Consider the following 27,062-nt stretch of genomic DNA (forward strand, 5'->3'; position numbering starts at 1 on the left):
TTCCCTCCCCTTTCCCCTCACCAAACTTGTCTTCATCTGCTCTTCCTGCATTTTCAGTCTCGTTCTGGACTCGTGCTTTACCACCCATCATCCCAGCTTGAGAAGGACTTTCTGCTTTGGCACTTCATGCTTCACACGGCTGGGTTTAAGCTGTGAGCTTTCCAGATTGGAGCACTGCGACTTCACAGCCCAGAGGAAGCCATGGATACACCAGGGAGGCGCATGCCTTTCTGGGGTAAATACCTGAAGGTTCATGAACATGTCCACCTACTTGGTGGCCCTCCAGAGGTGTCTTCTGGGAGAACCTGTTTCCCATCATCCACAGCCAGCATCTCACTAGCTAGGGTTGGTGGAAGCTGCTGTCAAGCACCCCCGGGGGTCTTCAAGTTGTGGGAAGCCGGTTCAGCCCCCTATCCCTGCCTTGCTGAAACTGGGACCACAACACCCATCCTTGCCCAGTGCTGGCCGGGGATGCTGGGAATTGTATTCTAACACAGCTGGAGGTTCCTCCTACACTTGGGAAAGGCTGTTCTGTACCATTAACTCCTGAAAGGTTTAGTGGTAGTGATGGACTAGTTAGCTGCTTGGAAAGCCAGTTTTCCAGGGAGCTGAGCAGTTCTGCAGTTAGTTGTATCCTTAGACACGATGAGGGGTTGACTTTTGTTGGGTGTCATGATGGTTCGCCTTTGCACTCTTGAAGTCAGGATTGGGGAAGAGCCACTTTGGGGGGGTTCTTCCTCAAAATAACTTGGTCGGTTTTTGTGCCTAAACTCCTGCCGGAAATGCTGCAGAGCCTCGGCTGCCAGTCCGTGTTGGCAGTATGGGGCTGGTGGGCCAATGGACTAGCATTTGTAGGGCAGCTCTCTCTCTTCCTCTGGCCTGGACTGGCACACTACGCTCCAGGATGCCTCCCTGAGCTTTGGCCCTGCCTTTTGGAAAGAGTGGGAAGTACGCGCTCGCACCCATCTAGCTTTCGTCTTGGCAGCGGGAAGGAATTTACTCCCACAATAAGCCTGCCTGAGCTCAGCTTTACAGGCCTTTTACAATCCCTGTAAACATTTCTTCCAACGAGAGATTGTGGGGAACTGGGGTCAAGGTGGTACGGGAGGCATTCTTGATTTTTTCCCTTCAAAAAACCACCGTCACTGCATTTCATCTGTCAGTGAAATGGGTCAGTGGGAAATAGATGCATATGATTATCTTTAGGACTTAGATCAGCCTTCCGCAACCTGGTAGCCTTCAGAGGCATTTGGACTGCAACTCCCAGAATTCCCATCCAGCAGGTCCATTGACTGGGAATTCTGGGTGTTTCAATCCAAATGTGTCTGGAAGGCACAAGTTTGGGTGAACCTGGTCTGGATGGCTTCAGTTTCAAGGAGGCATTCCCCAGTGTGGGGAATCCATCTCCCCCTTTCATCCATTTCATCATCCATTTGAAGGTATCCATCACCCCCAACCAACACTGGGTGATGGGATTTGTAGTCCACAGGCTTTGCAAGCAAGGGCTGTGTCATGCAGTGAATTCATTGTGTTGCTTAGTTTTCATTTTTAAAAAGGTTGAAAAGCAGGCTTAAATGTTTTGATTTTTTAAAAAATAATTTAAAAACTGTACCATACGAGTGACAGAGACCTTCCTGACTTCTCCATGTTTGCAGACAGTTAAGTGAGCATGTACAGAAGATTTTTTGCAGAATGGGTTGTTCGGTCAGAAAGTTCTCTGTTTTTAACTGTACTTGTGTTTTAATTTTTAGTACTATCTAGGCTAGATGTTTCTTTGCTGGTAATCTTATTTTATCATTGCATGGGAATTGATCATGTAAGAATCTATGGAGTAAGCTGCTTTTGGAAGGCTCTTTCCCTGAATGGTAACCTGGATAGATTTTTGCATAGAAGCAAAATAAATTTTAAAAAAACCACAGCAGAGACACACAAAAATCGCAGCCTACTATCTTGCGGTGTTTTACCATGCGAGAGATAATTTGCGGAGGGGGGGCCTCTAACACACTGACCACTGTGAAACTGCTCCTATCTTCCCAACCTTCATTCCTCTAAGCGTTTTGGGCTAAGTTTCCAGCCTCCACCACGTGCCTGGCACTGGCAGAGGTTGTAGTCCAGAATATCTGGAGAGGCATATGATATGTTTGGAAAAGAAAAGGCACGTCTTGTTCTTTCTCTGGCACACGCATCTTTCTTTTCCTTTCCTTCATTCCTTAGGGGCAAATTTCTGCAAATGGAATGCATCGATCGACTAGAGCGACAATCCTCTGCCTGCTTACCAGGAAGCCAGACTCATATGACGCAGTGGGGTGGTGATGTTTAGGATTGCACCACAAGGGTTAAAAACATGGATGGCAGACCTGGTAAAAACAGCGGGTTGTTTTATCTGGTGATTCAATCCGTAGATTGACTTTAGCAAGCTCCGGCATAGGGCGGGCCAGCTGCTCCGCCAGGCAGCATCCGAGAAAAAGAGTTCTGTGTTGAGCGTCCCATCCCGTCCCCTCCGCGAGCTCTTTCCCACCAGTTGCACGCCATATTTGTTCCGTGTGCGTCGGTGTGTTATCAATGGAGATGCTGCTGTTGTCTCTTCCTTGGCTGGGAACGGAGTCGTGATGATCTGCCCACCTTGGATGCATTTCGGCCTGTCCTGATTTGGATCGTGGGGGGTTGTGCAACGTTCTGACAGTGCGGGGAGGAGAGCTCGCCGAAGCAGCACAGGGTGGTCTGATGTGGAGCCGGACACGCGTGCGTTGGCTCGAACGATGTGGGTGGCGAGAGGGCGGGGAAGGCCTCACGGCTTGGTGGCAGAAGGGTCTGCGTCTGACTCTCCAGCCAGTCCAGTCCAACGGGAGGTGCCGAAGCAAGTGCTTGTCCCTTGATGAGACCCTGGGGGACCTGCTGACCCTCACAGTAGACCAGCCTCTCCAGCCTGGTGGGAGTTGGGCCCAAAACGACATCAGCCCCATCAGTGGAAGTGGGTTGGGAGTAGTAGGGAACACAGAACTCAAGGCTTGGAGACCGTGCGTTCCGCCCTGGCCATCGCTGGAACATGGCTCTGGAGAGCTTCAAAACGGCACTTGGCCCGGAGACTAAGAGGGGCCCCTCAGGCCCCCTGCCTCAGAGGCCGGCTTCCTAGTTAGCCCTCAGAGGCACGGCTCCTTCGCTACAGCCCTGTTCTCAGCTGGGAAGTCAACTCCTGTGCACTTCTGGGGCGAGTGGGCCCTCCAACCTGGCAGGCTCCCACCCTGCATAGAGACACAAATCCTGCAGCTGGGGCAGCACACACCCAAGGCAGCACGTGGCTCTTTCTTGCTCATGGGCTAGTTTTCTATCTGCAGGGATCCTCTGTGGGCGTGCAGTCATATGAACCCCGAGCCCCTCCTCAGAGTGCGGAGGCTGTGAAGCCTCACAGCAGCGGCTGAGCGCATTTCGGAAGGGCGGCTTGTTTGTGTTGGATTGCACAACTGAATGCTGCAGCACTGCAGGGCGGCCTGTATTTTTTTGCTGACTCCAGATTTTGGGGAGAGGACACTGAGGAGGCTGCCCTCCTCCTTCCTGCCACAGTCACCAGGGCCCTTGCACTTGTTCTCTGCCTCCGGACTCAGTCTGTGTAGACAACCAACAAAGTTGGATGCCCAGCTGGTGGATGCTGCAGTTCCTTCTCTGGCCGTTGCTTTTATGCTCAAAGAAAGCAAGGAAACAGAGAAATTCCTGGGTTCCACATATTTCATAAAGTATATTGTAGATTTCCTGCTGAAGTCCATGAAATTAAAATTAAAAGGAGCGGGGGGGGGGGTTTAAAAGGTTCACTCTCTTAAGGGCTAGAAACATGAGTGTGCATGTTTGCTCTCAAACAAAAGCTTAACCTTCTGAATTGTCCATCCAGTTCTGAATCCTGGCATCAGCAGGGACACGCATGGCTCTGAAACTGAAGAAGCGACTGGGAATCACATCCGTATTCTGGCCTGCATGTCCCATGGTCCTTTGCACTGGTTACGGCTGATGGGAGCCGAAGGCCAAAGCATCTGAGAAGCACAAGGGGTCTCAGCCCAGTTAGCGTGTGCGGCTCCCCAGAGCTCAGTGCTGCATCCAGGAGCTTTGGTGGCCCTGCCTTCCAGGGATGCTGTGTCAAGAGCCGAAGCTGAGCATTGCCACCTGTGGCTTGCGTTCAGTGCATTACGGCTCCCGGCTTGCCTTTCTGGGACTGTTGGAAGCCCAGGTTCTGCCTTTTGAGTAGGAGTGAGAGGAACAGATTTGCTTCTGTCTTCTAGGTGTCTTTCTTGGCTGCTGCGGGATCTTGTTCCTTGCAGGGGAACATGCTGGGCCGGCTTGACGGTGCCTGCTGCTCTGTGGCTGCCTGGGGCACTGGCAGTCCAAGGCGGCATGTGCTGGAAGCGCCCAGTGAATCTTGGCCTTTGGGCCACATTTAGCATCATGTGCTCCTCCCTCCCCAGGGGATCTGTGCGCAGTTCCTGTGCGGGACAGCATTTCCGGATGCTTTCCAATAGACAGCCGTTCTGTTGCCAGAATCGGCACCTCTGCAGTGGATTTCTTGGGGTAATCTCAGGCCAAGGTAGGCAGAAGGTAGCTCTCCAGATGTGTTGGGCTATGATTCCCATCAGCCCCAGCCAGCATGGCTAATGGATGGATGTTGCAGTCCAAAGCATCTGGCAAAGCCCAGGGTGCTTGTCCTGGAGTTTGACTATTGAGTCAGGGCGCTTGAGTCTGTCGGAGTCATAATCCCCTGCTCTCAGCTGTGATGGCTAGTGGGGGACTTTGGCCTAGGAATATCCAGAGACTGTGTGCCCCCCGCTCTCCCTCTAACCAACCTTGCAGGTTTGCTGTGTGGATGGCATGAGCTGAAGTATGAACGGAAGTGTGTCATGCCATTTGGACTCCTCTGAGGAAGGGAAGGATAGAAGTATATGACAAAGGCAGAAAGGTAGCTCGTGGAACGTTCTCCTTGGTAGGATAACCTCTGGGGTCTTCAGTCTATTTAGGACCGTTTGGCCTTCTTGTTAAGGGGTCTCTCCAGAGGGGAACTGGAATGGCTCTCTTCATTCAAGGCCATTGCCCCCCAGGCCAGTGCCCTCTGGATTGGGAGGGTCTCATGGGGCTTGTAACCCCATGCTTGCTGGCTTTGATGGGAGTTCTGCAGCCAGAAATCTGAAAGCGCCTGAGATGTGGAAGAGCAGATGTGATGGAACTAGAAAAGATCGTCCGGTATAAGGACGTGTTTTTGGAGAGCATGACCAAGTTCATCCACACTGTTGCTTTGGCCATCATGGCATAGGAGTGTGAACGCTGGACAGGGAAGAAAGCTGGCAGGAAGGCAATGGATGCGTTCAAAACATGGTGCTGGAGGGGAGCTTTGCAAATATGCAGGACTAGTGAACAGTTTGGTCGGAGATCAAATCAGTCCCGAGCTTTCCCTAGAAGCAGAAATCCCAAAACGGAGGCTGTGGTACTTCAGACACATCGTGAGAAGGCAAGGCTCCCTGGAGAAGACGATCATGTGAGGAAAGTCAAAGGCAGAAAAAGAGGAAGGCCAGCCTCGTGTTTGCAAAGGCTGATCAGGGCTGTCATGGACCGGAAACTTCGGAGAACACTGTTCCTTGTTCATGGGGCAGCCATACCTGGTGGCCTGTGACAGCAGAAGGTTCTCATCAGCATGGAAATGTCCAGATCGACTCACAAAGTCTTTCACCATATGGCTGTTTCTGCAAAGTCCCCATCTCCTGTCCCCTTTTCCCTCTCTTTCTTTCCTTCTCTATTCCACCTTCCCCTCCTTTCCAGGAAAGCTGCTTGTTAAGTCCAAGGATGAGGAACATGTGCTTCAGACATGTGTGGACTTTAGTTCCTGTTCCTCATAGCCAATGTCCCAACATTTCAGCACGATGGGAGTTGTAGTTCAGCACAATCTGGGCTGCCACCAGGGTCCCAGCCCCTGTTGCAAGTCATTCCGTGTCATTTTTGTCCCTGGGGATTTAGGACTTAACAGGATGAAAAGACTGGGAAACACCGTTCCTGTTGGGAGAGCTTGGCCCTTGGGCACAACAGAATTTTCTGCGTGGAGCTTTTATCGCTGTACCTTGATGACCAAAATGTTCCTTTATGTTGTGTTCGGTTCTTTCCCACTTGAGAGCATTTGCTGGCCTTGGGAGCAAATGCACAGTCCTGCAGCATTTCCCCCTCGCTGGGGTTGGGTTAGGGGCTTCTCCTGGCAGCCTCCTCTTGCTTGGTTGCTGTGCTGAGTGCAGAGTAGGATGGGAGCACCTTTGGCAGTCCTTGCTCGCCTGCCAGGGCAACGGGTGTCGTGCAGCTATCCAGGGGTGCTTTTTAGTATCTTTTCCAGTAACTCAGCAAAGCTGAAGGGGAGGCGGATAGTGTGGAATGAGAATAATTCTGGGTGTTTTGAAACCCTGATTGGTGGTTTGAACTGTGGGATGGGAGAGGCAGACATCTGGCTCCTCTGTCCAGTTTTGCTAGTTTGGTGCTTTGTAAGGTTGGGCATGGCACCTTTTCTTTTTTCTTTTTGGGAGATGTTGCACTTCTGTCTGCAAAATACGCTGGTTAGAGAACCCATCGTAACCTGCAAATCCCACCCTTTATCCAGCAATATCAAGAAGATTACGTGTGTAGGCGTCTTTTCCCAATGTCCTCCAAAAGTATGAATCTTGTTATCCCTGACCCCTGATTGTGCTAGTCGGGGCTGATTGGAATTGTAGTCCCAAGCAGCTAGGTAGAAAGTTTGAAACTCATGAGCGGCTTAGTTAACATGTGAAATTCACTATCTCAGTTTGTGGTGATGGCCTTTAAAGGAATTGTTATCATTTATATTATTTCTATACCACCCCAAAACCAATGATTTCTGGATGGTTTATTTATTATGGTTATATTCTACCTTATTTCTGTATTCTTCCTCTTCCTATTAGATTTTCACAACAACCCTGTGAGGTAGGTTGGGCTGAGAGTCTGTGGCTGCTCAAAGTCTCCCAGTAAGTTTTGTGGCTGAGTAGGGGTGAACACCCATGTCTCCAAGTCCCAGTCCAACACTCTAACCACTAGGAAACACTGTCTCTCATACTGGCTAGTCAAATTCATGGAGGAGGTGGCGATCGATAAACTACTAGACTCCTGGTGGCTTTATGTGCCGCCTTCTGTTTCAGAGGGTCTATTCCTTTGCAGACCATCTTTTAACCAGCAATATCAAGAAAATCACTGGGGCTTGACGTTGCTATACTTGTGGGGTTTCCCACCAGGGCACCTCGTTGGCCCCTGTGGGAACAGATTGTTGGCCCAGGTGGCCCCTTGCCCTGGTCCGGGCTCCTCTTACGTCTTCTGTGGGTATTGAGAATGAAACCCACAATCACATTAAAGCCACACATTGAGAGCTAGAATGATGCAGCGCTTGGAGTGTTGGACCATGACTCCAGTCACTCTCCCTCACCCTCACCCACCTTGCAGGGTTGTTGTTGTGAGGATGAAATGGAGAGGAGGAAGCCCTTGCTAGCTGCTCTGGGTTCTGTGCAAGAGGAAGGAAGCTGGGATATCAGTGTCCTATAAATGTTAGAATATATATCAATAGAAGCTAATCTAAATTCATATAATAATGATTGTGATGATTAAAATAGTGGCACTTGCGTGACAAACTGCAGAAGGAAAAATGCATGTTTTGGAGACGCCCGCTTCTTGGCGTTTTTGCCCTCCGAACTGCCAAAACACCGCATGCGGTGTCTGTGCACACTCGGTAACGAACAAATGGTGTGTGTAAATGCCGAAACCAGATGGAACGTGCAGGCGTGTTACCGCTGCTGCTGAGGGCAATTTGGTCGTATTAATACTGGCGAGTTTTCTGCATTTTTCCCTCTTCCCTTCAGTGAGAAAGGATGGGCTTAGAATTGTTTGGGCTTCTTTTCCCCTTTCAGGAAAAATCACTCATCATTTTTTTGCCCACATTGTGAACAAGGTAGTATCATTCCTCACTTTTCTTAAAGACGGCAACACTTTTTCTCGAAATCCAAATAACTCCAGAGATGTTTAAACATTTAAAAAACCTAGGGAGCTTTGCAGGGCCTTTAAAATTAAGAATAACAGCACAGAGATAAGAGGGCTGGTAAACTTGGTTAGATCTACTAGAATTTAAAGTGTTGGAAGGAAATGCTTACCTTATAACAAGCGTGTCTGGGCAACACACACACACACACACACACACACACACACACACACACACACACGTGTTGTGTGTCCTGGTAGATATTAGCTCTCTCTGAGTTGTTAATTCTAGCAAGGTGGATGTGACTTTACCCATTGCCCAGCAAGGGCAAATGGTTTGTCCTCACATTATAATAGCTACTGTAAAAACGGAAGCTCAAAAATATTTGATGTACCAAGATTAACTTCAGCCAGGGCCTGTGACAACACCTCTTTCGTTCGTTCGTTCGTTCATTCGTATTTTTCGATTTATATCCTGCCTCTTTCCTACAAAGGGCTCAAGGCAGCTTTCATCTCCTCCTCCATCTTATCCCCACAAGAACAACAACCCTGTGAGGTAGGTTGGGCTGAGAGTCTGTGACTGCTCAAAGTCTCCCAGTAAGTTTTGTGGCTGAGCGGGGACTCGAACCCAGGTCATCCCAGTCCCAGTCCCATGCTCTTAACCACCACACCACGCTGGCTCCACTCCTTTGAATATTTCAGCTCTTTTGAACACTTAGGAACAGAAGAAGCAGTCTTACGGCCTCCAAGAAAAATGCCTTTCTGTCAAAGCAAGGGATGAGAAGCGCTCTGTGAGACCCGCTAGCTGGCTGTCATAATTTGGAACATTTTATGGGCCCGCAAGACTGTTTCCTCACATGTTCTCTGACATCAGTAGATCTGTGCAAACAGGTAACAATGCGCTCAGCGTGCTCCATTTCTGAGGAACTTCCTGCCTTTTAAAACACTTTTATTCCAGGGTGCTTTCTCTGGTTAAACAGACACTGGTTTTACTGATACCCTGGTTTTCATTTTTTAATTCCTTGTGTGCCTTCTTTTTGTTCACCACCCTGGAATCAATCTAAATGTGGAATAATATTTAAAAGTTGTGGGTAAATATTATGGAAATCGAAGCATCTGGAAGACAACTGCATGATCTTCCTGTTAGGAAGATTCTGTCCCATCCTAACCCTAAAATAGGGTCGCAGAAACTTAACTCTGGGTTTTATTTTTATTTATTTATTTTTATTTTTTGATTTATATCCTGCCTTTTTCCTACAAAGGACTCAAGGCAGGTTACATCATTCTCCTCCTCCATCATATCCCCACAACAACAACCCTGTGAGGTAGGTTGGGCTGAGAGTCTGTGACTGGCCCAAAGTCACCCAGTTGGCTCCATGGCCGAGCGGGGACTAGAACCCGGATCGCCTGAGTCCCAGCCCCGTGCTCTTCACCACGACACCACACTGACTTGATGCCTGAATGAGCGGACAGTGAGTTGTAATCAGCCAGCAAACTGACCTCCAACAAAATGGAACTGGATCTTGTTTTAATCATGGGCTTTCCGTTAGGCGTTAATTGAAGTCCCATGGCTTCTTATGGGTCTTTTCCAAGTATGATGACTAATCCAGCCCAATGTTGGGTTCATAAAGCATGGTTTGTGTTAGGTTTTTGGTGTGCTGTCTAAATTTGATGCACCGCCGTGACAACCATTTGTTCCACTGCAGGGAGTGATACGCAGAAATCTACAATGGGTCCAAACAGCTTTAGATTTGTGCGAAATCTACCAGTGGATTTGGTTTTTGTTTTTGCCATGACGTGCCTGTCCCACATACTTGTTTGGTGTGTGGTGGGGGGGGGGGAGTTGCTCAAATTCCTACTTGTGCAAAGGGGCATTAGTGCAAATGTGTACTTGCACCAATGCGTAAGAACTCGAGTGAGCATTTCTGCCAAGAGGAATGAATGGAATGAAATTTTCCCCAGTCCTTAAAAAAATAAGTGGAATTCCATCAGGGAGAGGACAAGAGAATGAAGGTTCCCGGGCAATCTGTGAAACCCATCTGGTGGGATGAATTTAACAATATCTGTACCTCCCTAACCACTAGGGACTGCTGTTTAATGTTGGAAAGTGTGGGCCTGTGCCAGGATTGAGAGCTGAAGGCTGTAAGAGGAAACAAGCTTCTCCGCACCACGAGTTTGCCTGTTTTTGTCTCTTTGGAAGATTGGACTTGGGCTTGCCTGAGCTGGCTGGGGAGCATGGGAGGTGAGGTCCAACCAGCCTGTAAAGAGCACCAGGTTAGAGAAGGCTGAGCGAGAGCGTTGGGTGCTTGGAGGAATGAAACGGACGCAAGGGCTGTGCTGTGGGCTCATGCCCCTTGGGTTTTACTCTCCCCTTGTGCTTTGTTTGACAGTGCAGCGGGTGCCGTTGTGGGGTGCCAGCTGGCCAGATTTTGTTGTGTGAACTGGGTTTGCTGTTGGTAGCAGGCCAAAGGTAGCAGAAAGGCAGTGCCCTGGGGGGGGGGGGTGAGAGTTGGGAGATCCAAGTTCCAGTCCCTGCCACGGATGACTTTGGCCTAACCTCCCTCACAGGGTCGTTGTGAAAAGGAAATGCAGAGGGTGAAGAGCAGGTCATGCCTCCTTGGCCCCTCCTTGGGGAAGGCAGGGTAGAAACATAGCATACAATCCTCCTCGCTTCTGCCACAAGTGGGAGCGGTGTTTCATGGCTATGAAATGCTCTTGTCTCGGGTGGGGGGGCCTCACGTTCGCCGGCCCTTCATGCAGAAAGCGGGGGGGGGGGGCAGCTCGATGCAGCTTCTAAGAGTGGCAGCTGCAAAACACCATCTTGGGAGTTGACCAACTGCTTGTTAAAACAACTTCTGTTGAAACATGCGAGCCACACCGGTGTCTAGAGATTAAATCTACTGTTCTGTTTTCTCGTCCCCCCTCCCTCCGGTCCCGCCACACACACACACACACACACACACACACACACACACACACACACACACCATCCAGGTGTCTCAGTGTGGTCACAGGGCTGAAACCAGGTAGCCCCAAGAATTCGGCCGCCTCTGCCTTCCTCACAGCCCCCTCCCCAGTCTGTCCCCGGCGTCCGTCTGTTGCGTTTCCGCAGTGCCCCTGCTCGGAGCCGTGGGTTCCTGCGCTGGGGAAAAGGGCTCGCACTCCTTGCCGTGTAACCTTTATTGCTGACTCCGGAGAAAATCCCAGTACCACCCTCGGGAGGAGGAGGAGGAGGAGGGTGGGGGGTGCTGGAAGAGATGAGGTGTTGCAACCCTAGGGAAACGGGCTCCCTTTTATCTCTCACAGCTGCAGGCTCCCCTCCCCTCCACCAAAACGTGGCTGGTATGTCTGAGCCGTATCCTTCAAAACCAGTTTTCTAAGTAGATTAGATGGGCAGCAGAGACAACTATGCAATCGAGCAAAAATGTGTGCTTCTGCCTGCGTCGGCGAGGGGGTGTGAGCAGTCCGAGTCCACCATCTGGAAGGTTGGGGGGGGGGCGCCCGGCCCTCTCCCGGCATGAATCACCAGAGTCGCTCGTCCAGCGGGCAGCCCTCACTAGCTGAGCCTGGTCAAGGCCCTTTTTCCTTGCTCGGGATGAGACGGGAAACTGCGTTTTGTGCGTCTGTGCAGCCCTGCCAGCATTTGTGGTGGTTTTGCTGAGGTCGAAGGAACAGCTTCCCGCCCTACAATTTTTTCTCCAGCCTGGGTGGGGGAAATAACCCCAAGGAGGCGGAGCTGGGCTGATTGGGAAAGCGAGCCGAGGCTGATTTCTGTGCGGGGGTGCTTGGCCTGCATTTGTGGGGCGCTGACCTTGTTTCAGCTGAAAGGCTGAATGCAGTTTCGGGGAACAAGCTGGGACAGATGGCTTTCTAGTGGCTGAAGAAGGCGGCCAAAAACACACCTTTGTTTGTTTAGAGCTCTTATTCCCATAACCGAGTCTTAGAAGAGCCATTTCAGTCTTTTAGAATGGGGTTGAAGGGGAGGCAGGATGCCCCCCCAAAAGCTGGGGAAAGGGGATGTCACAATCTTAGGGACCCTCGAGAAGGCTGAGGTTGGCCAGACTTGCACCCCTGGCTTAGGGACTTGGGGTTAGTCGAGGCTAAGATTGGCTTAGCTAAGCGGTAAGCGATGGACGTGCTTTTGATTTTTGAGTCTCACAAGCAGAGTCCTGCTGGACCCAGTCCCAGCCATGGACCAGCTGCCCCGGAAGGTTGAGGAGCAGGGCATGAAGACACATCATCCTTGCAACTGGGATTCCCAGCATGCTGCCCCCAGACCTTCGGTCATGGCATCTTGCATCCAGGGCTGGACTTACACTCCAGAAGTTTGTGCGAACCCTTTTTAAAATGCCTTTGTTGCATTTTGCGTGGAGAGTTTCATGACTTAATTGTGTGCGCTGTAAAAAGGGAGGCCTTCCTTCTGTCCGTCCAGAATCTCCTTCCATCCAAGTTTTATTGGGTGGTCCCAGCGTCTAAGATTACAAAAATGAGAGGGAAACACCTCTCTCTGCCCCATTTTGTGCGTCAGCGTTGTAAACGTCTGCCGAGCTCCCCCTTTCTCCTTTGTGTTGTGTGGCTTCAGTCAGATGTCCGGCTGGAGTTTGGTGAGAACCGGAAGTTACCAACTGAGGGGGATGTAGGAGGCTCAGCATTGCTCAAGAGAGCCCTCCTTTGCATAACTCCGAGCTGGCATTGCATCCGAACCGGGCCTTTGATGCAAGCAATACCCAGGTCCTGTCATAAAGTGTTTTGCAATCTGACCTGAACCAGAATGCCGAGTGTGCCAATAATTGGGGGCTGGATGGGAAACTAGCTTAGCCGTCCGCCAGCTAGGATGGATTTCTGTTCTTACTGGCTTCCTGTCAGATTTTTGGGAGTCAGGCGGTCCCTGGCCAGAGTCCTGGGCTCCACAAAGGAGTGTTACTAGCCCAGGATAATTTTGCAGTGCGTCTCCAGGCAGGAAAATAGTTGGAGGATTTGGTTTGATACAGAGCCACTCTGGCATGCCCTGAATATGAAAAACGAACTGGAGGAACGGGGAGGGAGCTGAGATGCTAGACAGCGAGAGATGTGCCTTCTGTTCTCCCCTGCTGTAGCGATGCAGTGGGGCACCAGAAGGCTTTTTTCCTCTTCCGCCTCTTGTTCTTCCTGTATGTTTGTAGCTAAATTTGAGTAGTGGGAATGGCCGCAACCCTTTGGTTTCACTTTACATAAGTGCCGTACCCCTTGAATGTCACAGCTCAGGGAATTTGAGTGTGGGGAGGCAGTTGTTGTCATTCGATGGAGTGATTCCCGTCTTCCTAGTCAGCCAGGTGTGTGCCTGTGAGTATATTTCAATCTGCCTTGCATTTGGCATGACCCTGGAATTCTTACAACCCTGTAAGGTAAGATGGAGTGATGACTCCCCATTTTGCGGATGGGGAGACTAAAGGGTGCGGGGAGGACTTGCTTAAGGCCTCCTTAAGAGGTCATGGCAGAGGCAAAGCCAGACTGGCGGTTTTATAGCTGAGGGTCAAACTGTACATGATGCCAAATGCGTCATCTGAAACCAGCTCAGTTTTTGATTCTTAATGCTAAGCATGGGGAATGATTTCTATCAGGTCTGAAGGAGGTTGAGCTGCAACCCTGACCCAGATTGCCCCAGTGCGGGGGTAAAATGCTCGCATTGTTGCCCATGGGGGGGGGGGCTGGCGACCCCTATGTCCGTGGGGCCCCTTACCCATTGCCTCTTTTATTCTGAGCTGTGTCGGAACTATCCTTGGTGCTGAATTGCATGCTGAATAGATTCACCACCATGGAGCCCACTGAGATAGGACTCACCAGTGTCCCCTGCCCAGAATGGGTACTGAATGCCAAGGGGACCCTTAAGCAAAGTAGAATAGCAGGCGGCCTCCTTCTTGGCATCCTGGCATTCTGTCCTGTTACAGAATTGGGTTAGTCTTTCGAGCCACAGTATCACGTCGCTGGCTCATGTTTGGCCTGTGAAGTGCGAAAACCACTAGATGGTTTTCTCATGCTCTGCTGACAAGCATATCTGGACCACGCATGTCTTGCAATCTTGACGCCTGTCGAAGGAGAATCCCCTCTGCACCCAGAAGGGCCTCCTTCTGCATAGAATTCTATCCTAGCTTGCAACATTCGATTCCTTTGCTGGTCCTCAGTTCTTATCCTGCCCCTGACAGATTCTCCGCACCCATACTGGCTATTTTTTGCATGTTGCCAAACCTGCACCAAGGTGTTCCCTTGGGGGAGGGAGTGTAACTTTTCTTCCCTTCTGTTGATTTAACCTTATTTTGTAGGCTGCTTTTAAGGGTGGAACCCCTTTTCTTTTTTCTTGGGTTGCCCTTAACTTTTGAACTAACTCTACACTCACCACCCGATCAACTTTCTTTCTGCAGAAACCTTGCTCCCTCCTTACTTCCTTTCTGCTTAGATGTGACAGATTTGTATGTTTTGAGAACAGACCTTGGATGGGAGAGCAAATCCCTTCCTGGTTATGATTCTCCCAAAACCATAAAGCAGGCATAAGGTTATATGGTTTTAAAAAGAGGTTCATTACAGCTACTGACATCTGAAAACCCCAAGCCAGGAGCCTAAATGAAACTACGGGCATCTCCGTAATGGTGGTGAATAAGAACTGATGGCAAACTACACATACAGTAAGCTTTTCACAGAACACGTTCAAATAACACCCACAGGTGCGTATCTGTGTGGACCCCTTTAGCCGCTTGAATGAGGAGCCTCCGCTCCGTTCCGCTGGTGGGAATGAGAGCCAGCATGGCATACGATAAGAGTTTTGGACTGTGACCCTGGAGATCCACACTGTAATCCTCGCTTGGCAGTAAAACTGACAGGGCTGTGTGAAGATAAAATAGAGAGGAGGGGGAATCACATGACGTCTTGGATTCCTTGCGAGAGGGGAAGAGGTGAGATAGAAACCTGCGATGATAGATCTGTACGAAGTCCCAAGCTGCATGGGGCTCCTCCTAGTGGCCAAAGGTGTTACTTCAACCGCAGACATTTAAATCAATTAATGCATTGGTGTGTTTTATAAGCAAAATATCCCGAGGTGCGCAGCACGAGGGACCTCTTTGTATGCATGCCAAGCTGCATGTTTCTAGATTTCACGATCTTGCTGCTGCAGCGAACGTGGCTGGACAGACCAAGATCCATCTTGGTTACACACGCTTTCTTGAAATTGTTAGAATACATGAGATGTGTCTTATTTCTAGCCTGAAGCATCTGGTCTTAAAAACGTTTTAGAGTCTTAGTATACTCCATGGCAGGGTCAGACTGTGGACCCATAGAGGAATTTGGACTACAAATCCCATAATTCCTCAGCATTGGCCATGCTGACTGGGATAGGTGCTAGAGTCTGAGAGTATTTAGAAGGACTTAGGGTCCCACTCCTGCTTTGCCAGAGGATGCCTGAAGCATCCAACTTTTGGAAATTGAGGTGCAAACCAACCCCTTTTGTCCACTTCCCAACTTAATCTTTGAACCAGGACTTAATTTTCCTCCTGATCATGCCCTTTGCTGAATTTTGTGTTGCAGTTCTTGAGACAGGTATGCCAACATGCACTTTAAAACTAGCTATTCGAGGCAAGCAATACACTTGCAGGGCTGGTTGGGAGAGCTGGAATCCCCCCCAGCCCATCTCAAAGTTCACAGGATTGTGCCCTTAGGAATGGCTTAACTACTTCAGTAGTTAGCTTCTTTTTCTCTGTATTTTGCACCAGAGTGCCAGAGTGTGTCTTTATGTGCACATTTTAAAGGATTGTTTTAATGCATACATTAACGTGGAAACAGGACGGAACAGAGATTCTAACAAACCCTTGCAAAGTTGTGCCCGGCTGAAAATAGGCTGAGCCGTTCCTTGTAGAAAACTGCCCTGGGCAATCCTTGCCTGGTGGTTCTAAATTCGTGCAGAAAGGGTTAAACTTCCACGGTGCTCTTGCACTGTTTTGGTATGCCCCAGCGCTGTTTTTTTGGAGTGGCTCTGGTCTCCTGTCCCCCTCTCTATAGCGTGCCTTGAGGTTTTCTATTTATAAACCCCATCCAGTATTTTCTCCCCACGAGCAACATTCTCCAGGAATAAGAACTGCCGGCTGCGTGCGAAAGGCATAACCAGGTTTCCTTTTCGAAGCAGGTTCCACCAGTGTTGCTGCATCCACATGACTGACCAGGTTTCCTTGTTGGTAATTACTGGGTGGAAAGTGGCAGCTCAGTTGCGAATGCAAACCACTGTGTAATACGACAGATGGAAAACATCCTTTTGAAAAAGAATCTTGTCTGTGTGCATGACTCCTCCTGGGCAGGGGAGCTGGAAGCCCAACCAGAAGGCAAAATCTGTAGGAACTGGCGAATTTGGGGCAAGGGAGTTGACAAGTCTGTGTCCCATTTCTGAAGGGTTGCACGTGTCTACTGTGGTGACAGCGCTGGAGGAAAGAGTAGTTTTAGGGCCTCGAAGCACTAAAATGGTCAGTGTTGTGCCCCTTTGAGCAAATCGCTCACATTTTTCTCCAGCATCCTGTGGAATATAGCCTATGTTGGTGACAGAGCTCCCGGGAATGGGGGCAAAACGGGTCCCTGGGATTTGCAGTCTTGCCCACCCTTGTTCCGGAATCCCCACCGTGTCACCTTTCTTGGTCATTCTGTGGCTGCATTGTCCAAGCTGAATAAGGGTCTCCAAGAGGGTTTCCAAAGGCGTACTCCTAAATACAATGATTTTTTCCACTTTGGATTGATCCAGGGGGTTTATTGATTAGAAAGAGTCTAGATGCTTGACAGTGGCCTCAATCTTGGGATTTAGCAGTGGCCCTCTGTAACATTTGACATGGAACAGCTGTGTGTGTGAGTGTGTGTGTGTGAGAGAGAGCGCGTGCATCTGCAAGCATGTACTCTTGCCTGCATTCTCATTGCTTGACAGCTGACAGACGAACATGTGTGAACTCTCCTCCGAGCGAACACCTGGGGTGCAAGGCAATATAGCCCTCTGTCTCTCTTTCTGGTCTTGGTGAGCAATGGCTGCTTTGCACGTGTGTTCATGGTGTGCGTCCCCCACACTTCCTTCCAAGGGGGCCGAGGACCTAAACCTGGTTGTATCATACCTGTTCCCCTTTTGTCCTCACAACAGCCCTATGAGGCAGGCTAGGCCCAGGGCTGCTGCTTGCCCCAGGGTCAGCCAGTGCATGTTCAGAACGGTGCAGAGGTTTGAGCCCGGGTCCCTCCGGGCTTAGTCAGGCGGCGTTAACCCCTACACTGGACTGCTCTTTCGTTGTGAGATGCGTGTGCCATGAAAGTCAGCACGTCCTGTGTCAGTGCCCAATACATGCGTGTGTTTCGTATTATTTCATTCAGTTCTGTGCCACTGCATAGCCAAAGCGCTCTGGCTCTGTGGCTTTACCCTGGGGAACAAAAGTTGGGATATGATGTAAGCCTTAAAAAATCTAGCTCATGATGTCAGATGGGGTATTGCTTATTTGAATTTTGGCTGTGCCCGTGGTTGGAATCTCTGATGGCCATAGCTTAGCTTCTAGGCTTCTGCAGCCATATATGTATTGTGGTTTTGGGGCTGACCTAGTGGAACAGCAAGCGAGAAGGCAGAAATAGAACGTAATGTGGCATTTTTCCCCTTTCTTTTTGGGATCATAACTCTGAAATGTGCATCCATTCTGTTTAACTGGTGACTCCCTCTAATAGCGAACGGAGAGGCTGAATACCAACCAGAACCGCGAAAAAGCAAGAGGGTGGCATTGATATATATTCACGGGCTCCCCAGAGTTTGCAAAGGCACCATAAATAAATAAATAAAACAAAAAACCAGCAAGAAAGCAAAACAGTCCAGCCACGATTGGGCATGAGTAATAGCTGAGGGCTGTTGAGCATTTCAGAAAGAGCAAAAATGGGTGGTGGGTTATGTATGAGTTCATGCTCCGCTGGAGAGAAGGCAGGGCTGTGGAGAAGTGAGGATACACTGCAACATTTTATTGCAGATCCCCTTGGTAAATAAACCAAGAAAAGATAGTTTTGCAACAATTTTGCTGTTTCTGTGCTGGATAGTTCAGTGGAATTCGCTGTCCCAGTGTGAAAGCCACCAATCTGGATGGCTTTAAAAGGGGTTACTGCTCTTCTGTGTTGATCCTGCCTTTTTCTCTGTAAGGAACCCAAGGAAGCTTATGTAATCCTCTTCTTCCTCCCCATGTTATCCTCACAGAAGTAGGCCATAGGTTCCATATAGCCTGAAGTGCCTGATCCTGCCTAAATTTGGAAGCTAAGCGGGGTCAGGCCTGGTTGAAATCTGGATGGGGGACTGAAATGGTGTGAACCACCCAGAGAGTTTGGCTACAGAAGTGAAGAGTAGTAGTAAAAGTAGTACGGGGGAAGGGGAAGGGGACTGGGAAGGAGAAACTAGGCTGATTGTCAGTGATGGTTGTCTTGGGAGCTTAACAGCTTAATGAGGACTAGAACCCAGATTTCCCAAGACCAGCTTCCCACCGAGCATCCCCAGGAGCTGCAGTCCCAACACATCTGGAGAACACCAGGCTGGCGAAAGTCTCCTTTAGAACCTCCCCCCCCCACAAAAAAAAGGCAAAATGTGCAGAAATATGTGTCGAGGATGTTATAAACTGTGTGTTCTAGACTGTTTGGCCCAGCCAGGCATTATTAGTAAACAAACTGCGCTGTAAGTTTGGCTTTCTCAAGTTTTGGTATTTCTGATGATAGTCCTGCAAATGTTTGGAGAAGATGAATCCGAATGGTGTGGTTTGCCTTAACTCTTGGGTTGAATTCTTGGATTTTTTTTTTTTTTAAATAGGAGCAGCATAATCAGACCGGGCGTCTTTGTGAGCAGATTGTTTCTGTGTGGTCTTCTTTTGTTAGGGTGGTTTAGGGTCTCTGAAAGCCCTCCTCGCTCGCCCACCCCCTGCTCGGGGCAGTGCCAGCTGCCTCTTCATGCAGAAAACAGTCAGCATGTGACAGCGAGCTTAAGAAAGCCCAAACCTAGCCCTCCATAGATCTTTCCCCAGCTTTCTTCACCTCCAGCTTTTGCAGGTTTTTTCCTCGGACCTCTAAGCTATATTTCTTTATCCGGGCATATTCCCCACTCCTTCCTCAAAAATGAAGAAGGGAATTCGAAGTCATATTCTTGAACACCGAGCTGAGATTTGACATGCAGAATTGCAGTTCCGAGCTTGGAAATAATTTTAACAATAGACCATATGGGAGTCCTAAACTCTCAGGCTTTTATTATTAAGAAGGTGGAAAATATAGCCTCATACTGAATGGATACCCAGCGTAAACGAATGCCACAAGGCAGGCTTGCTGGAGGTTGTGGGGCAGGAGGAGTTCAGATGGTCCTTTGAATATAATAACTTAACATCTTGGCCTGCATCCCAGCTGCCAAGGGTGAGCCAAGAAATAGCACGCTGCGGTCCCGGGCGCAAGCTCGGCTGCTCTCACTTCATCCGCCTCAAGCCCCGATTCTGTCATTCTTTCCCCATTTCCTTTTTCTCTTCCATTTTCTTCTTTTTCTCCTTTGCATTCAGACGCTTCCTGCCATTTATTCCCCTTGCCAGGGTTTTTCTTCTGTGCTGCTCCGAACTGGGAGCGAGCTGACAGGGCAGGGCGAAGTAAAAAGGAAACCGGCCGGCTCTTGAATTGAACTCACTTTCCAGTTTGAGGATGGGCTTGAATTTCTTCAGTATTCTGCGGTTGCATCTGCGTTTTCTCTGCTGGGGTTATATTTTCCTTGGTCTCAGGTAAGAGTTCCTTGAGGGATGAGCAGAAATTTGCTTCGCACCTAGCCTGGCCAGGTGTCACCTTTAGAGAAGACAGTCCTCTGTGGGAATGGATGCCCTGTCCAGGTAGATGCAAGACCATTAAGACTGTTGTTCATCAGCACCTGAGCAATGGGCAGGACAGGTAGGCATGCGAGTCACCTGGCCACCGTCTTCTGCACTAGGGGCAGGTGTCCTGTATTTCTTGTTGAAACCATGCTTCCTCTGTTTACTTCTCAGTTTGAAAGCCAGTCTGCTGTAGTGGTTAACGTGTCAGGCTTAAGAGATCTGGGTTCTAGTCCCCACACAGGGTACCAGTCACTGGCTCTCAGCCTAGCCTACCTCACAGGGTTGTTGTTAGGGTGAACTAGCAAGCAGGAGGACCATGCAAGCTGCCTTGCATGGGTGAAACAGGCAGGATATAAATGGAATAATCACACATATAATATCTATTAGAGTATGCATTGTTATGCCTACATAATACGTATGGGAATAATTGTGATAGTAATTATAGCGATGTGCCTGCATTTAATTGCGCTGCAATAATGATAATGTTATAATAATTATAATAATATGCCAGTGTTGTGCAAATCTGATGCAGAAGTGGCTGCCTTGTTCTCGCCTGGCGTGCAAGTTGGGTGGGTGTGTGTGTGACGGGAGGGAGCAGGACTGGATGCCAGAAGGGGCACGGCACAGGCGGAGCTGGCACCGCTCTGCCTCTGCTGCGCATCTGCGTGCCACGGCAGTCTCTGCGCGTCCCGTCTGTGCGCACAGCCAATTTCAGAACATTTCCAGGATGGGGTGCAGAAGCTTTTTCAGCCCCTTTCCAGCAGATTCCTTTTCAGCAATCCCCAGAGCAGGGCAAAAAGCTGTGGGGACAACGGTGCCCATACATTTCTGCTCTTGCAGTCAGTAATGCCACTTCTTACATCACTGGAGGGGTTTTGGAATTTTGGGGGGCTGCCCAAAAGCCAGGCAGCCCCCACATGTTTGGGGAGGCAGGGAATGGGGTGAAGCCCTCTAGGTCTCCCCACCACCACCAGGTGGGCCTCAGGTTCTTCATCCTAGTCCGGTGGAGCTAGCGCCGTTCTTTCCTGTCTAACCCATCTGCAATGGGAAGTAGAACAGAAGAGCAGCTTTGCTGGAGTCTGGCTAGGGATGCAAGGATGTTGTGAAAACTTTGTTGTGGTTGTTAGTCGCGAAGTCATGTCGGACCCATGCAACTCCATGGACAACATTCCTCCAGGCCTCCCTGTCCTCCACCATCCCCCGGAGTCCACCTAAGTCCACACCAACTGCTTCAGTGACTCCATCCAGCCACCTCTTCCTCTGCCGTCCCCTTCTTCTTTTGCCATCGATTGTTCCCAGCATTAGGCTCTTCTCCAAGGAGTCCTTCCTTCTCATTAGGTGGCCAAAGTATTTGAGTTTCATCTTCAGGATCTGGCCTTCTAAAGAGCAGTCAGGGTTGATCTCCTCTAGGACTGACCAAAACTATGCTGCCCCTATTTCACAGATTGCAGGCATCTTTCATGCTGTGTTTTGCCCAGTGATGGAATCCGTTTTTCTGCAAATATGTGTCTACCCATTTGCACCAATTTGGCATTGCACAAATTCACATTCCTCCAAAATGCACAATTAAAATCCCCCCAGATGCCTATTTTTTGTGCTTTCGTCTGTGGCAGAAATGCCCATTGCTGCATATTATTATTCTGATTTGTATTTCTTGATGAATGTGTTTGTATAAAATCACATAATGTTTTAAAGACCTGATCTCCGTGATTCGGAAAAGCTGGGCGGTTGCAGAATCTGCAGGTGGGATTCTTAGAAAATCTCACTCGTTGGAGTCCATTGCAGAATTTGCCAAAATGTCTGTTCTGCCTAAAGGTGTATCTTGCCTCATATTTTTTTCCATAGTGGCCAGGACACCTATGGTAACAGCCACACTGCATAACCTTCTTCCATTTTCATTTCTCAGTGGCCTTTCGTTTTCATTTCATTTCCAGCATCCTGGAAGTGGCCCATGTCTGTTTATTTTCCTTAAATTTTCTAGACTCACATCCAGCACGGCGGCAGTGAGGCCTAAAAATTCTGGATTACAAGTTTGACAGGATAAAATTAAAACAGTTAGTCATAATAACAACAAAATCCTGCCAAACAATAACACTGTACAACCAACAGAAGCAAGTTACACATTCGGCTAAATAACAGTGTCTTGACCTGGGGCTGAAAAGATGGTGAGGTTGATGCCAGTCAAACCTCCTCGTGATTTTTCCAGGGAGCCGATTTAAAACTAATTTGTGGGACAGTGAGTTGGCAAAAGCCGGCTTACAGGATGATTGCTGTGTTGACCAGGAGAACAGGATGGAAAGCGTAGCTTTGTTTTATTGAGCACAGATAATGCTGGCTGTAAACTTAGAAAATGACCCGTTGAGGTTTAAACATGTTGTGCTTGAAATGTCAAGTTGTTGAGATGTTTTCTGTGGGGGTGCTGGCAGGGGGGTTAAATCCTCAGAGCTGGGTTTCAGTTGCAACATTTGGAAAATTAGAAAATTGGAATAGAACATGGATGAAATGGACTTCTGGGAACAATTTGTTTAGGCCATTTTAGAAGAAGTTGTTTTGCATCATGTCTATTTGAGCTGTCATGCAGCGGCGCTTTTCCAGTAGGAGCACATTGCACAATAATAAAACAATACAAAATGCTAATATTGTATAGTATCAGTGGCATTAGTTTGCATTCTTGCCACTTCCCTCTGCATTGGATCTACGTAAAATAGCACGGGCCAGCTGATTCTCAGAGGCCCTCAGGCTTCTCAGGTCTAGAAAATCAGCTCTGAAAAAGAGCCTCAGCGTTTTAAACGATTGCCTTTGGTTTAGAGAAAAGATCTCTAGAATATTACCCAAGGGACATTTCTTCCTTCAGCAGCTCTGACCCCTATTAACAACTTTGCCTTCTTTCGGGTGCCCTCCATTTAAGGCAGACTTTGTAATCTCAGCAAAAAGATAGGTCCCCACCATCAACAAGCTTACATTGTAAAGTTTGACAGTAGAAGAAGGGAAGGGACGGGACGGGACGGGACAGAAGGAGGAATAGAAAAGAAGATAAAGTGGTACAGTCCTGACAGGGCTGAGAAGGGCGGAAACAGGGGCTGTGATGAGAAAATAAGGAAGGGATTAATGGATAATTCAGAGATGATGTGGGTAGCAAATGTTCTGTGCGGAAGAAGATGGCTTGGGGTTGCTTCACACAATTCAAAATGCTGCCATAAACTAGTTGAATCTTGAAGGCGCCGCTGTGCTGGTCGTCTTGACTAGCTGGGCGCAGGCCTCTTGATAGATTTGTGGCCTGTCTTCTGGACGATCCAGGCCTGCTGGCTTTGGAGGCTTGTCCTTCTTACTTCTGAGTAGATGTACAGAGGCTGGGTTTGGCTGCTGAAGGAATTCAGTGACCCAGTTTGCATGGAACAAAATGCCATAGTGTGGATTGTTGAAACTTTAAGTGGCTGTGAAGTGTGAATGCGACCGCATTAACAAACCATGCTTTGCTAACCCTGAACAACCCAGAAAAAGAACCCATGGTTTGTTGTTGGGTTGAGAACACGTAAGTTGTTTAAATCAGGAGTGGATCGTATGTGTGAACTTAGAACCATAGGTTGTTTCACCAGCCTTCAGAAACAGTGGGCGGCAGCAGTAATAAACAAACAAACAAATTCCACTCCTCACGCTGTTAAAACAATGCTGGAAAAGGTTTTGGGGTATAGGAAGGAGGTGGGTGAAAGAGGAAGGAAGGAAACAACCCAGGAATTGAGAGGACAAACCATGGTTTGTTAAATCATCTGCCAGACAAATCATGGATTAAATGAGCCACGTGTTAGCATTATGTGTGAACAAGGGCAATGGCTAGAAAAATTCCAGCTGCAATCCTAATCATATTTACCTGGGAGTAAGATCCACTGAGCATTGTAAGAAATATTTCTGTTTGAGATTACACTGCTTACATGCAGCTTTGAAAGAATCAGAACCTCTCTTGCAGCTTGGGCAGTTAGGATCTGACCCTGCACGGGCCACTATCAGCCCCAGGGAGGAAAAGCAGAATCCAAATCCAATTTTCTACCTATTCCAGAGGTTGATAGTTTACAAACCACATCCATATTTACCTCCCTGAAGTCATCATCCAAAGGCATCTTCCAAGTGTGCCTACCAAATGAACTGAGGTAGATGGTAGCTAAAGACAGGGCCTTTTCGGTCATGGCACCCTCTTTGTGGCATGCCCTCTTTTCAGTCTTGCTTGGCACTTACGTTATGGTCTTTCTTGTGCTTGGTGAAATCCTTCTTATTTAGGCCCAGGTAATTTACAAAGCATGCTGTCAATTTTAGCATTTTTTCATATTTTGTTGGGTACTGGCTTTATTTCAATTTTATCTGTTGAATTATCGGTTTCATTCTTTGCTGCTGGTTTCATTTCAGTTTTATGCTGCACCCTCCCGATTTGTCATTCTCAGGATGTATTTCATGAGCTCTGTGCTGCCCAGAAACCTCAGGTTATTTGGCGTTTTAGAAGTACACCCAATAAATAGATTACTGCTTCGATAACAAAATCAGTCAATCAAAGAAACAGTACCTAGAGCAATCAGCGCATGACAGGTGGACAGAAAGAATCCCGAGAGAGGTAGCAGAAATCTTTTTTCAGGGTATAAAATAATCGTGCATTGTGTGAATTTCGTGTGCTTCTCAAGGCTGGGTGTGGGAGAAGATGCCACACGGTTCGCTATCATTCTTGAAAGGAGGGGGTGCTCCATGTTTGCGTCTGAAGGCTCGGGGCATGTCAGCGAAACTAGGTTTCAACATGCTAGCTGTGCCAACAATCCGTGTTTGTCAAGGATTTAAGGTGGGTGGGGGGAGATCCCTGGGCCTTAATTTAAAACAGGTAGGGTCCGAAAGCATTCCGAAGCAGTTAATCTTTCCCGTCTCCCCAGTGCATCTTCCCCCAGCTGCCACATTCTTTTTATTTATCCAGGCACAGCATGTTGCGTGCTAACACATCAAGCTTGAACTGTGTTTGACTGGGGATGACATCCTGTTCTCGGACTCCTTTGCCGTCTCCACCTCCACCCCCTCCCCAAATGGGCTGGCTGAACCAAAAGCGAGCACCGTCGGTGTCCTATATCAGGTCTGAGGGCTGTGGGCATTGCCACCTGAGAGGAAGAAGACCTGTGGACCTGGGATGAGCTGTGTTTCAGCAAAGACAAGTTTTCTTACACGGAGAGAGAACACGCCGTGTTCCTAGCACACGGAATATCGCCAAGCAGTTGTTTTTCTCCCCATTGATCTTGCTTTCCCGGTGTTCATGAATAGCTGTGGCCTTCCAAAAGTGGCTGGATTTCAGTTCCCATGAACCCTAGCCAGCATGGCCACTGGTTGGGGATGATTGGAGTTGTAGTCTGCCATCTGGTGGGCTAGATGGGACCCTGCTCCCACTTTAGGAGAATGAAGAGTGCCAAACTTTTGCTTTTTCATGGTGTTTACTCCTGAGTAAAGCCCACAGAAAATTAATGTCTCTCTCTCTTTCCTACAGGTAATGTTGCATGTTGCCCCAGGGCGAATACCCCCTGTTGGTAGCTGAGGTAAGAAACTAATGAGTTACTCACTTGAGCTTAGAAATTACTTCCCAGTCTCCCCTGGGATAAGGCTGTGTCTTGTTGTGTTGTATTTCGTTTCTCAGCACAGGCGTTTGAGTGGAATGAGGATTTCATCCTGCCGAAGTAGGAAATCAGGCATGGCAGCGATTCCAGAGGAGTTAATTTGCTGCTTTTTGCTTTTCTGGGGGTGGGGTGGGGATATCACTCCTGTGAATTCTCTGCATGTACCTATGGGGGCTGCCTTCCCCAGTCAGGCACCCTTTGGGTGTTCCAGGCCCAGCTCCCAGGATCTGGGCGGGACGGTCCTTTGCATCCAGACGGCATCCCATTGGAGAGGCTGCAGGGGGTTGCGGAAATGCTGCAGCAAAGATCCAACCAGTGAGTTGTTGGTGCTTGCTGAGAGAGAACAGAAGCTACCGTGGTCTTTGGCTGGCTGGCTGGGCATGCCTGCCCTTTCCCCAGCTTACTGTCACCACTGTTTATCAGTTTTCACTTTCCTCTGGGCCTGACCTGCACCCCTGCTCAGAAGGAGAGAGAGGAAGCCACGAAGAGAGCAATGCTCTTCTTGTCCCCGGCTGTGTGCTCGAGAGGGGCAGGTGAATGGGCAAAAAGAGAAGGGGCTCATGGTGTATTTTGGGGGGACAGCAGTGGTTCCTCTGCTTGGGTGGGCTCTAGCAGGTTCCCCCAATATTTTTGCTAGATATCCATCCCAGCATTCCACCAGCCCAGCAGAGAGAGCAGAGCGCCAGTGTGGCCAGGCCAGGCGAGTGTTGGATTGCGATTTGGGAGCTTGGGTCTAGTTCCCACTCGGCTGTGACACTCCCTGGGTGGCTTTGGGACGGTCACTGACTCTCAGCCTCACCTGCCTCACAGGGTCGTTGTTCTGAGGAGAAAAGAGCCTTGCAGGCCGCCTTGGGTTCCTTGCAAGAGGAAGACGGGCAAGGTGCAAAAGAGCATCACATAAGCACACCTGGTGCCGACCAGGGCGATCGATGCCGTGGGTGGGGGGTTCCCCGTGAAGAAATGCTCCTGTTTGGCCTTGGGAAGGAAGATTAGGTGGGAAGAAAGGCTGTGGAAGAGTCTTCCAGGCACACAAAAGGATATCGCAGAGAAAAATACTGCAGCCTGTTCTGTGCCATCCAAGGCCGTAGGACACCCAATAACAGGCTGGAGCAACAGGAGGATGGATTTCTGCGGGACATCAGAAAACTGCTCCTAACCATTGGAGCAGTCCTGCCGTGGAAACAGCGCCCTGTGACGGGGTGAGCTTTCCTTTGCTGGAGATGCTCATGCAAAGACTGCCAGGGATGCTTTCAGCTGGATTCCTGCACCAAGCAGGGGGTCGGTCCCAGTGGCTCCTTCCAAACAGCAGTTCCCTGCACCGGCAAAGCTTCCTTTTTGTCCAAGATGGGTCTCCATAAGCTGAGCCCACCTTGCATCCCTTTGCTTTGGGTTTGCTGCCTAGACAGAGCAAGATCCAGGCCCTTGGAAGTGACAGGTTTTTATCCTAGACAATGAGCAAAAGGAGTTACGGCTCTTAGGTTCTCCACCTTAACTAAGAGGGGCTCCTTTTTCATTCCCTGGGCCAAATTCTGCTTGGGCGGGAACAGCATTCCAGGGGTGAACAGGCCCCAAGGCAAGGGAGATGGAACAG

General features: G+C 49.1%; 1 protein-coding gene across 12 annotated transcripts in view; it reads left to right on the plus strand.

Moving 5' to 3' along the window:
* HIC2 (HIC ZBTB transcriptional repressor 2) overlaps positions 1-27,062 on the plus strand; it is a 110,063-nt gene that overhangs the window by 47,245 nt on the left and 35,756 nt on the right. For 11 of the 12 annotated variants that reach the window (XM_044440782.1, XM_044440772.1, XM_044440773.1 and 8 more), the window contains one exon: positions 25,345-25,393. The gene's annotated coding sequence lies outside the window, so the exon portion shown is untranslated. Of the gene's footprint in view, positions 1-18,234; positions 19,752-25,344; positions 25,394-27,062 lie in introns of those variants that run through there. The other variant, XM_044440777.1, reaches the window with a different exon arrangement.

Source organism: Varanus komodoensis, unplaced genomic scaffold, assembly GCF_004798865.1.
Source record: "Varanus komodoensis strain SLA01 unplaced genomic scaffold, ASM479886v1 scaffold38, whole genome shotgun sequence".
Lineage (NCBI taxonomy): Eukaryota > Metazoa > Chordata > Lepidosauria > Squamata > Varanidae > Varanus > Varanus komodoensis.